We start from the raw sequence: 12387 nt of genomic DNA on the forward strand, positions 1-12387 counted from the left end.
CCCCCTTCCCCTTCCCCTCTCCCCCTTCCCCTCTCCCCCTTCCCCTCTCCCCCTTCCCCTCTCTCCCCTTCCCCTCTCTCCCCTTCCCCTCTCTCCCCTTCCCCTCTCTCCCCTTCCCCTCTCTCCCCTTCCCCTCTCTCCCCTTCCCCTCTCTCCCCTTCCCCTCTCTCCCCTTCCCCTCTCTCCCCTTCCCCTCTCTCCCCTTCCCCTCTCTCCCCTTCCCCTCTCCCCCTTCCCCTCTCTTATTCTCTGGGCTCGTCCTCCCTGCCGTGTTCCTCCTCTTCCTCGCATTTCAGGCTTGTATTGTGTTTTCTGGTGGATTCTCCTGGGTGACTGTGGGATTTCGCTGACTCCACCATCCTCCTTCTCCTCCTTCCTATAATCTTATTTCCTTCCTTGTGGTGTAGACAGACGTCTGGGGGTCTCCGCCAGGGATCGCTCATCCCACATTACCACTTACCGACAATAACCCCCATCATAGCTGTGGTCTGTGCGGTTGGGGTGGCCATAGCTGGTGCTGCGTCCATGAAGGGGGAAGGTGAGGGGCGCACACTGGGGGAACTTCCAGGTTCATGAATACAATGACTAAACTGGAGTAAAGACTGACACAGACCGTGTTGATGAAGTGATGGATGCTGCAAATGTTTTCAAACCTGCAACAAAGCAACTAGATGGAGCCGCCGGAGCATGCTGAGAGTAGTACTGAACATGATGGGACTTGTAGTCTACACGCAAAGTCTGGAGTGGTCTGCAGCTGGCGACCTCAGGGGGTCCACAGCTGCTCTGCCTCAGACGACACCGGCATTGTAGGAGGTGGACTGTACGAAAGATGGAGATTCAGAGCTCCTCCTGGCAGCGGCAGCACAAGGGGTTAACAGCGAGACGCAACTACGGGCTCAGTAATCTGGATAAAAGTCATTTAGAGGCGACTGAAGACACAAAGTGATTTATCCGTGTGATGATTCTGCTCCGGAGCGGCGTCCTCCGGCCCCCGAGGAATCTGTCCCTGCCTGCGGTCCCATCATGTGCTCGGCCCCCGAGGAGTCTGTCCCTGTACACGGTCCCATCATGTGCTCGGCCCCCGAGGAGTCTGTCCCTGCCCGTGGTCCTATCATGTGCGCGGCCCCCGAGGAGTCTGTCCCTGCCTGCGGTCCCATCATGTGCGCGGCCCCAGTGGAGTCTGCCCCTGCCCGTGGTCCCATCATGTGCACCGCCCTAGTGGAGTCTGTCCCTGCCCGTGGTCCCATCATGTGCGCAGCACTAGAGGAGTCTGTCCCTGTCCGCTGTCCCATTATGTGCACGGTCCTAGAGGAGTCTGTCCCTGCCCGCAGTCCCATCATGTGCTCTGCCTGCGAGGAGCCTGTCCCTGCCCGTTGTCCCATCATGTGCTCTGCCTGCGAGGAGCCTGTTCCTGCCCGTTGTCCCATCATGTGCTCGGCCCCCGAGGAGTCTGTCCCTGCCCGTGGTCCCATCATGTGCACCGCCCTAGTGGAGTCTGTCCCTGCCCGCGGTCCCATCATGTGCGCAGCACTAGAAGAGTCTGTCCCTGCCCGCGGTCCCATCATGAGCGCGGCCCTAGAGGAGTCTGTCCCTGCCCGCGGTCCCATCATGAGCGCGGCCCTAGAGGAGTCTGTCCCTGCCCTCAGTCCCATCATGTGCACGGCCCTAGAGGAGTCTGTCCCTGCCCGCGGTCTCATCATGTGCTCGGCCCTAGAGGAGTCTGTCCCTGCCCGTTGTCCCATCATGTGCTCTGCCTGCGAGGAGCCTGTCCCTGCCCGTTGTCCTATCATGTGCTCATCCCCCGAGGAGTCTGTCCCTGCCCGCTTTCCCATCATGTGCTCGGCCCCCGAGGAGTATGTCCCTGCCCGCGGTCCCATCATGTGCGCGGCCCTAGAGATATCTGTCCCTGCCTGCGGATCCATCGTGTGCTCGGCCCCCGAGGAGTCTGTCCCTGCCTGCGGACCCATTATGTGCTCTGCCCCCGAGGAGTCTGTCCTTGCCCGCGGTCCCATCATGTCCTCGGCCCGTGAGGAGTCTGTCCCTGCCTGTGGTCCCATCATGTGTGCGGCCCTAGAGGAGTCTGTACCTGCCCGCGGTCTCATCATGTGTGCGGCCCCCAAGGAGTCTGTCCCTGCCCGCAGTCCCATCATGTGCGCGGCCCTAGAGGAGGCTGTCCCTGCCCGCGGTCCCATCATGTGAGCGGCCCTAGAGGAGGCTGTCCCTGCCCGCGGTCCCATCATGTGAGCAGCCCTAGAGGAGTGTGTCCCCGCCCGCTTTTCCATCATGTGCACGGCCCTAGAGGAGTCTGTCCCTGCCTGTGGTTCCATCATGTGCACGGCCCTAGAGGAGTCTGTCCCTGCCCGCGGTCCCATAATGTGCGCGGCCCTAGAGGAGTCTGTCCCTGCCCGCAGTCCCATCATGTGCTCGGCCCCCGAGGAGTCTGTCCCTGCCCGCGGTCTCATCATGTGCTCGACCCCCGAGGAGTCTGTCCCTGCTCGCGGTCTCATCATGTGCTCGACCCCCGAGGAGTCTGTCCCTGCTCGCGGTCTCATCATGTGCTCGACCCCCCGAGGAGTCTGTCCCTGCCCGCGGTCCCATCATGTGCTCGGCACCCGAGGAGTCTGTCCCTGCCCGCGGTCCCATCATATGCGCGGCCCTAGAGGAGTCTGTCTGTGAAGACCTGGTGTCTTCCGTGGGCGTAACGCTACTCAGACAACGCAGGGTGAGGGTAATACAGTGTGGTAATGCTTTATTGAACCACAAAGTGGACAATAAACACATAGAACAGTCCCAGCAAATACCCAAGATGGTAGAACATTACACAGTCTCACCCTTCCTTCTCCGCCCTCCTGGGATAGAACAACTGCGACTTTGGAGACTTCCAGGGCCGACTACCTCAACCAGGGGCCCAATGCTTCTGGCGGGCCCCCACAGAGAGGAGGTAGTGGCAAGCTTAGGAAGCTAGCAGTCCATTGAGGTACAAGGCCAGGAGACCCGAGGGTCCCAACCTGGCTTCTCCGAATGTCTCCGGGGGTTGCAGGCGATCGGTGGGTCCCTCCTGGCAACCCCAAACAACATATCCATGGGGCCAGTTAACTTCTTTGTTCCACCCTGGTCTCCCCAAAATGTATCCATGTCTCTCTGATGGTTAATGGAGCAGATCCAAATCTTTACAGTCAGGGCTGATACCCTTAGACTAGAATCATATAGAATACAAATCTGTGTCTCTTAGGGTAATGCCATGCAATCCATCTGCTGTACTGAAGGATGTCTCTCATTCTCCTTGTAAAGTCTTTCTGGTGCACCTTGATTCTGCTCCCAAGTCTGACTGCTACAGAAACACATGTCCCTTCTGCTTCTCTGGGCTCAGCCCCCTGAATGGCAGAACTGCTCTCACACCCACCCCTCCCCCTAAAGCTCAGTGTGCATTGGTGAGGTATCTTTCTCATGTGGACCGCATCACCTGGGTTTACATGTGAGACTCCCTCTGGTGAAGGCTCCGTCGAATCTTCTTTCATCACTTACACAATGTCCCCTAGATGATTTTTGCACAATGGTTAGAGGCTCCTGGGATAATAATGAGATTAGTGGAATGCTGGATACTTTACAAGTTAAATTAGTGTACATAAACTGACGAGCAAGCAGAACATTAATAAAACACAGCCATCAATCTCTAATAAAACACAATAAGGTATTTCTCTTGGATTAACAAATCTAAATGTCTGGTTTATTAAGATTTTAGGCTGTATCTTCACACTGTCCCTGCCCTCGGTCCCATCATGTCCTCGGCCCTTGAGGATTCTGTCCCTGCCCGCGGTCCCATCATGTGCTCGGCCCCCGAGGAGTCTGTCCCTGCCCGCAGTCCCATCATGTGCTCGGCCCCCGAGGAGTCTGTCCCTGCCCGCAGTCCCATCATGTGCTCGGCCCCGAGGAGTCTGTCACTGCCCGCGGTCCCATCATGTGCTCGACCCTCAAGGAGTCTGTCACTGCCCGCGGTCCCATCATGTGCTCGGCCCTCAAGGAGTCTGTCCCTGGCCGCGGTCCCATCATGTGCTCGGCCCCAAGGAGTCTGTCCCTACCCGCAGTCCAATCATGTGCTCGGCCCCCGAGGAGTGTGTCCCTGCCCGCGGTCCCATCATGTGCTCGGCCCCCGAGGGTCTCACAAGATGTCACTGTGACCCCGGCAGTGATATAAATAGAGCGGCGCCAGATCTCGGAAGAGGCGAGAACGCTCCGGCAGCTGAGAGTACACACCGCAGGATGGAACGTGTAGATTATGGGGGTTATACTGTGATCAGAGCCTGGCTATGCTGCAGCGTGAACTACACAGGTTCATTCCCGGCCTCCATACAAGAGGGCCCCTAATACTATCACCGGTATAGGGCCCCCAATACTGTAACCGACATAGGGTCCCAAATACTATAACTGCTATAGGGCCCCAAATTTGGGCGCCTGGGAGAGTATATCTGGTGCTGAACCCGTATATCTGGCACTGGGCCCGGGAGCGTATAGTCTGCCGATGGGCCCGGGAGCGTATGGTCTGCCTATGGGCACGGGAGCTTATGGTCTGCCGATGGGCCTGGGAGCTTATGGTCTGCCGATGGGCCCGGGAGCGTATGGTCTGTCGATGGGCCCGGGAGCGTATGGTCTGCTGATGGGCCTGGGAGCGTATGGTCTGCCGATGGGCCTGGGAACGTATGGTCTGCCGATGGGCCTGGGAACGTATGGTCTGCCGATGGGCCTGGGAACGTATGGTCTGCCGATGGGCCCGGGAGCGTATGGTCTGCCGATGGGCCCAGGATCGTATTGTCTGCCAATGGGCCCGGGAGCGTATGGTCTGCCGATGGGCCCGGGAGCGTATGGTCTGCCGATGGGCCTGGGAGCGTATGGTCTGCCGATGGGCCCGGGTGCGTATGTCTGGGCTCAGGAGCGTATCACATTTGGTCTGCAGTATATAAGTGCTTTAGCTCCGGAATGGCATAGTGGATGCCGGGCCGGGGACCCTACGTGCTGCCTGTGGCCATATATTAATAGATGCCGAGGTGAAGAGATGGATCATGGAGTGACGACACATGGCGGTATCTTCAGTCATTAGTACGAGGGTCTCTACCGGCAGCTCAGGCCCCTTCATCTCAGCATCCGCCATTATTCCTGCATGCCCCCTCACATCTTCTGAATTTTCATCACATCCTCGGTTAATTCATTTTGCTTCAGGGGAAAATATTGCGATCCGTACTCCGGCTCCCGCAGGTCAGGTACAATCACATTACCATACTTTAATATGTATTTCCTCCATTTCATGCACACGGAGGACTAACGAGCCGAGGACGGGGAGCGGGTCACATGATAGCACGGTTATTACAGATCCAGGTGAGCGCCATTCTCCTGTATAATCAGGGAAGCTTCAGACTCGCCCGTTGAGCTCACAGACTGGGCCGTCAGGAATTGTAGAGCTAGATCATTAATAATGACTGTCATGTCATGGAGAACTAGGTCATGATCAGTGGTCTCCATGGATGTGATGACATATAGAGCTAGGCCATAATCAATGGTCGCCATGAGTGTGATGCCAATATAGATCTAGGTCATGATCAATGGTCACCATGGATGTGATGACATGTAGCGCAAAGCCATGATCAATGGTCTCCATGAATGTGATGACTGCGTTGAGCTAGGCCATGATCAATGGTCGCCATGAATATGATGACATGTAGAGTTAGGCCATGATCAATGGTCTACATGAAGTATTGATGTGATGACATATAGAGCGAAGCCATGATCAATGGTTTCCATGAATGTGATGACTGCTTTGAGCTAGGCCATGATCAATGGTCGCCATGAATGTGATGACATGTAGAGTTAGGCCATGATCAATGATCAACATGAAGTATTGATGTGATGACATATAGAGCGAAGCCATGATCAATGGTTTCCATGAATGTGATGACATATAGAGCGAAGCCATGATCAGTCGTCTCCATGAATGTGATGACATCGTGGAGCTAGGCCATGATCAATTTGTCGGCATGAATGTGAAGACAATATAGAGCTAGGCCATGATCAGTGGTGTCCATGAATGTGATGTCATGTAGAGCTAGATGATCAAAGGTCTCCATAAATGTGATGAGTAACACACCACGGTATATCAGGTGGGTTGACGCCTAAGTAGGATCCTATCCTGTTAATCAATAATCATAAACTTGACACTCGCTAGTGATTCAGAAGGACGATTCTTTATTTTTGATACCTCTCACAAATAAAGAATCATCCTTTTGAATCACCAGCGAATGCCAAGTTGATCATTATCCATGAATGTGATTTCCTGTAGAGCTAGGCCATAATCAATGGTCTCCATGGATGTGGTGACATGTAGAGGTAAGCCATGATCAGTGGTCTCCAGGAATGTGATGACATGTAGAGCTAGATCATGATCAATGGTCTCCATGAATGTGATGACGTGCAGAGCTAGGTCATGATCAGTGGTTGCCGTGAACATCATGAATTGTAGCGCTAGATCATTAATGATGATTGTCATGACATGTAGAGCTAGGTCATGATCAGTGATCTCCATGAATGTGATGACAATATAGAGTTAGACCATGATCAATCGTCGCCATGGATGTGGTGACATGTAGAGGTAAGCCATGATCAGTGGTCTCCAGGAACGTGATGACGTGCAGAGCTAGGTCATGATCAGTGGTTGCCGTTAACATCATGAATTGTAGAGCTAGATCATTAATAATGATTGTCATGACATGTAGAGTTAGGTCATGATCAGTGGTCTTCAGGAATGTGATGACATGTAGAGCTAGATCATGATCAACACTGAGGATTGCCTCTGATGGTGGATAGTGCTCTGGTGAAGACTCAGTAAGTAACAGCTAATCTGAGTTAGTACTTTAGGTATCATCACTTCACAATACCAAATCAGGAGAGTGAATAGTAGTTAATGATGCAAAAGTTCAGAACAGGCAGCAGACTAGAGAATTGAGGTTGGGAACAAGGCTAGTCTTTACCAGGATTCCCAGAAAAGCAGTACCAGCAAAAGCCTTGATGAGCTAGTGCCTAGACTTTGGATTGTGTGAAATAGGTATCTTAAATAGTGGGTCTTGACATAAAATAGGTATCTGAAATAGTGGGTCTTGTAATTGATCCAGAAAACAATACAGCCTCAGAACACCGACCAGAGAAGGTTGACTGTAGACCTGATGGGAGCAGCTGAGTGTGGTATAACAGAGTCAAGGTGTACACTAGATTGCAGACTGAGCTATGGCTATCCTGTGCTGAGTAGTACTGAATGCGTCACTTGGAAGATATAGCTTCGAGTCAGCGACTGCAGGGCAAGTGGTGAACATCACAGATCCATAGATACTTTCAAGGTTGGAAATAGTCATGTAATTTTCAATTAAGTCAAGATTAATGTCTACAAAAAGTATACAGATTAGTCATGATCTATGGGGACTCAAAGTCATGGAAAGTACAGGAGGTAAAAGCACAGATGAGTAATGGTTGATTGATGGTATGAAAGTTACAAACAGTAAGGTTAGGTCACGATGGATGGGTGATATAAAAGTCATGGAATATAGAGCTGGAAGAAGTATGGAAGTCATGATGAAGCTGATGGTTACTGGCATCTCTTAAACTTCAGTGGTGGAAATGTCAGCCATGAAATGTAGAGCTAGATCCCGATCCATCAACACTGGTGTCTCTCATACTTTAGTGGTGGGTTTGTCAGCCATGAAATTTAGAGCCAGGTCACGATCAATGGATACTGATGTCTCTCATACTTCAGTGGTGGGAATGTCAGCCATGACATGTAAAGTTAGGTCACGATCCGTCGACATTGGTGTCTTTCCTACTTCAGTGGTGGGAATGTCAGTGTTACGGATCCGGGTGGTGGAACCTCTGTGCTGTGGTGCAAGGAGGGACCAGAGGGGCGTAACTAGTTATCAACTCGGACCGACCAAGGTCGTACGGCGGCTCAATCGACTCCGTGACCAGAGAAGGACCGAGCAGAGGGACCAGGTGCTGCTCTGGGGACCCACCTTGTATGAGAGCAGGTGACTCCCACGGGTCAGAAGGCAGGGTCTGACCGGTACAGCAGATGAGCACTGCAGGCAGGCTGACGGGTGATCTGGGCAGACGGACTGGCAGACATGGCAGGTAACAAGCAGGAGCCTCCAGGTAGGCTGGCTGGTAGGCACGGCAGGTAACAGGCAGGTGCTTCTAGGTAAGCGGGCTGGCAGGCACGGCAGGTAACCGGCAGGTGCTTTTAGGTAAGCGGGCTGGCAGGCACGGCAGGTAACAGGCAGGTGCTTCCAGGTAAGCGGGCTGGCAGGCACAGAAGGTAACGGGCAGGTGCTTCCAGGTAAGCAGGCGGGCAGAGCCCATAGAGTGGCGGACTGGACTGTAGACAGACTGTCGGGCTGGAGAGTAGACAAGCTGGCGGACTGGACTTGTAGTCAGGCTGGCGGGCCGGACTTGTAGTCAGGCTGGTGGGCCGGACTTGTAGTCAGGCTGGCGGGCCGGACTGGTAGTCAGGCTTGCGGGCTGGACTGGTAGTCAGGCTTGCGGGCTGGACTGGTAGTCAGGCTGGCGGGCTGGACTGGTAGTCAGGCTGGCGGGCTGGACTTGTAGTCAGGCTGGCAGGCTGGACTTGTAGTCAGGCTGGCGGGCTGGACTTGAAGTCAAGCTGGCGGGCTGGACTGGTAGTCAGGCTAGCAGCGGGACCTGAGGGCTGAAGCAGAGTATAACACACAAAGCTACAACCTTGCACGGGCACCTCCATTTTGGAGGAGGTGCCTTTTATATGAAAGGTCCTCCAGCCATTGGCCGGGGACTCCTTAGGACAGCGCACGTGGCCCCTTTAAGAGGGAGGGAGCGCGCGCCCTAAGCACAGTGCCCGGAAAGCTGCGCGTGCCGGCAGCAACAGAGGCCGGAGCGCCGGAGGACGCCGGGCAGGGAGCGCGGCGGTAAGTGGGACGGCGTCTCTGCCTGTCATGGGGGCAGAGACGCCGATACTACAGTACCCCCCCCTTTACGCCCCCTCTTTTTTAGGCCTGAAAGAAATTTTTTAAGGAGAAGCGGGGCGTGGATGTTCTCCCTGGGTTCCCAAGTTCTCTCCTCTGGGCTTAACCCCTTCCAATCCACCAGAAAAAAGGTTTTTCCTCTTACCCTCTTGGTGGCCAGAATGTTCTCTACCTCATAGACGTCCTCAGCGGAGACCGGAGCTGGGGAGGTACCTGGATTGTCGGAAAAAGAATTAAGCACAACTGGTTTGAGGAGAGATACGTGGAAGGAGTTGGGAATCCGTAAGGTGGCCAGGAGTTTTAACTTGTAAGCTACTGGGTTGATTCGCTGGAGGACTTCAAATGGGCCGATGAACCGTGGGCGCAACTTATAGGAGGGTATTTTGAGACGAACATGTTTGGAGGAGAGCCACGCCTTGTCTTCCGGACGTAATTGAGGCGGATCCAGACGTCTCTTATCAGCATGTCTCTTCATCCGCTCGGAGGATTGAAGAAGTGCGGACCTAGTGCCCTCCCAAATGGTAGAAAATTTACTGACCAGAGACTCCGCAGCAGGGTTGTCCACAGCAGCGGAAACGGGAAACGGAATCCGGGGATGTTGACCGTAGACCACAAAGAACGGGGACTTGGAAGAAGATTCGCTCTCATGATTGTTGTAGGAGAACTCGGCCCATGGTAGGAGCTCCACCCAATCGGTATGGTGAACATTGAAGTGGTAAGGATCTTATTGATACGTTTCATTTGGCCATTGGACTGCGGATGGTAAGCAGAGGAGAAATCCAGGGTGACATCCAGCAGTTTACATGTAGCTCTCCAGAAGCGCGAAGTGAACTGGACCCCTCGATCAGACACTATGTGGAGGGTTAGGCCGTGGAGACGAAAGATATGATGGATGAAATCCTTAGCCAGAACAGATGCAGACGGGAGACCAGGCAAAGGGATGAAGTGGGCCATTTTAGAAAAGCGATCAGCGACCACCCAAATCACCGTACAACCGGTAGAAACAGGGAGATCAGTAATAAAGTCCATAGCAATGTGTTGCCACGGGGCAGCTGGTACTGGAAGAGGCAGGAGACGGCCGGCTGGAAGATGTCTGGGAACTTTATAGCGAGCACAGAACGAACAGGCCGTGACTAAGTCTACCACATCCTGGCGCAGGGTAGGCCACCAGTAATGCCGGGTAATGAGCAGGAAGGTCTTCTTCTGGCCAGCATGGCCGGCTAGTTTGGATGAATGACCCCAGTGAAGAACCTTCTTACGATCTGGAACCGCTACAAACGTCTTACCGGGTGGGAGACGAGAAAGGTCCAAGGGGGCCTCATACATCACTTTGGAGGGGTCGATGATGTGCATAGGCTCCTCCTCTTGATCGGACCACTGGAAGGATCGGGACAAGGCGTCGGCTTTAACGTTCTTGTCCGCCGGGCGGTAATGTAGGGTAAAGTTGAAGCGGGCGAAGAACAAAGACCACCGGGCCTGACGCGGATTGAGTCTCTGGGCATTCTGTAGATAAGCCAGGTTTTTGTGGTCAGTATAGATGACCACCGGGTGCAGAGTCCCATCGAGCAGGTAACGCCACTCCTCCAGCGCCAATTTGATGGCTAGCAGTTCTAGGTCTCCTATGGAGTAGTTGCGCTCAGACGAGGAGAAGAGTTTGGAGAAGAAGCCGCAGGTTACCATTCTCCCGGACGGAGATTTCTGGGTGAGCACCGCTCGGGAAGAGGAAGCAACAACCTCCAGAAAGAACTGTTTGTTGCAATCTGAGCGGTGCAGCACTGCGGCAGAAGGGAAGGCTTGTTTTAAGGAGAGAAAGGCCTCCTCCTCTTTAGACGGCCATTCCTTAGGATTTGCTCTCTTTCGGGTGAGCGCAGACATGGGAGCAGTCCGGGAAGAGAAATATGGAATGAAGAGACGGTAATAGTTGGCGAAGCCCAGGAATCGCTGAATCGCCTTCAACCCCTCCGGACGGGGCCACTTTAAGACGGCAGAGACCTTCTCGGGGTCCATCTGTAGACCAGTCTTAGAGATAATATAGCCCAGGAACAGAAGGGAGGTCTGCTCGAAGAGGCACTTCTCAAATTTTGCATAAAGGTGATTCTGCCTGAGCCTAAGCAGGACCTGACGGACATCCCTCCGGTGTGGGAAGATCCGGAGAGAAGACCAAGATGTCGTCCAGGTACACCACCACGCAAGAATATAAGAGGTCACGGAAGATGTTGTTAACTAATTCTTGGAAGACGGCGGGAGCATTACAGAGGCCGAAGGGCATCACACGGTATTCATAGTGACCGTCCCGGGTATTGAATGCCGTCTTCCACTCTTCTCCTTGGCGGATCCGGACCAAGTTATACGCCCCACGAAGATCGAGCTTGGTGAAGATCTTCGCGCCTTTAAGGCGGTCGAACAGCTCAGAGATGAGCGGCAGGGGGTATTTGTTTTTGATAGTGATTTGGTTGAGACCTCTATAATCGATACATGGGCGTAGTGAACCGTCTTTCTTTTTTACGAAGAAACATCCGGAAGATTTCCGGATGAATCCCCTAGCTAGATTTTCTTTGATGTATTCCGACATGGCCCGGGTTTTGGCCAACGACAACGAGTAAATACGCCCACGGGGTGGAGTGGCACCGGGTATCAGGTCGATAGGGCAGTCATATGGCCTATGAGGTGGCAGTGTCTCTGCCTCCTTCTTGTCGAAGACATCGGCATAGGACCAGTAAGGTGCCGGTAGACCGGGTAAATTAGTCGGAGTTGATGGAGGTCGAGCCGGGCGAACCGAAACCAGGCAGGTCTTATGGCAATCCTGCCCCCAACGGAGCACCTCACCGGATTGCCAGTTCAGAACGGGTTCATGTCTCTGTAGCCAGGGTAGACCTAGCAAAAGAGGGTGAGAGAGTCCGGAAAGCACATGGAAGGAGATCCTCTCTGAGTGCAGCATTCCCACCTGCAGGGTTACGGGCTCTGTGACGAGCAAAATGGTCACCGGAAGGAGTCTTCCATCCACGGAAATGACTGCCAATGGTTCAGCCAGAGATTTGGTAGGAATCTGATATTTCTCTACAAGGGACAGGGAAATGAGATTCCCAGCGGCTCCGGAGTCCAGATGGGCGGTCTCAAAGAAGCGGTTCTCTCCACAGGAGATGGAGACGGACAAAGTCAAGAACAGAGAGGATTTACTCTTTCCCAGGACGACCTCTCCGAGCGGTCCTAGACACTGGAGTTTCCAGGCTTCACCGGGCAGGAACGGATCAGGTGCTCCTTACTACCACAGTAGAAGCAGCTCCCCTCGGCTCGACGTGTTTCTTGGCGAGACTTGACCATCTTGGTCTGGTCGATCTGCGTAGGTTCGGGCGAGCGT

At 53.8% G+C, this 12387-nt stretch overlaps 1 protein-coding gene across 1 annotated transcript in view; it reads left to right on the forward strand.

Moving 5' to 3' along the window:
- The window catches only part of DNAI1 (dynein axonemal intermediate chain 1), a 227364-nt gene that overhangs the window by 145252 nt on the left and 69725 nt on the right, over positions 1-12387 (forward strand). The gene's annotated exons all lie outside the window — the stretch shown is intronic.

Source organism: Phyllobates terribilis, unplaced genomic scaffold (assembly GCF_046119375.1).
Source record: "Phyllobates terribilis strain yellow unplaced genomic scaffold, ASM4611937v1 Scaffold_1__5_contigs__length_1240528914, whole genome shotgun sequence".
NCBI classification, from domain to species: Eukaryota; Metazoa; Chordata; class Amphibia; order Anura; family Dendrobatidae; genus Phyllobates; species Phyllobates terribilis.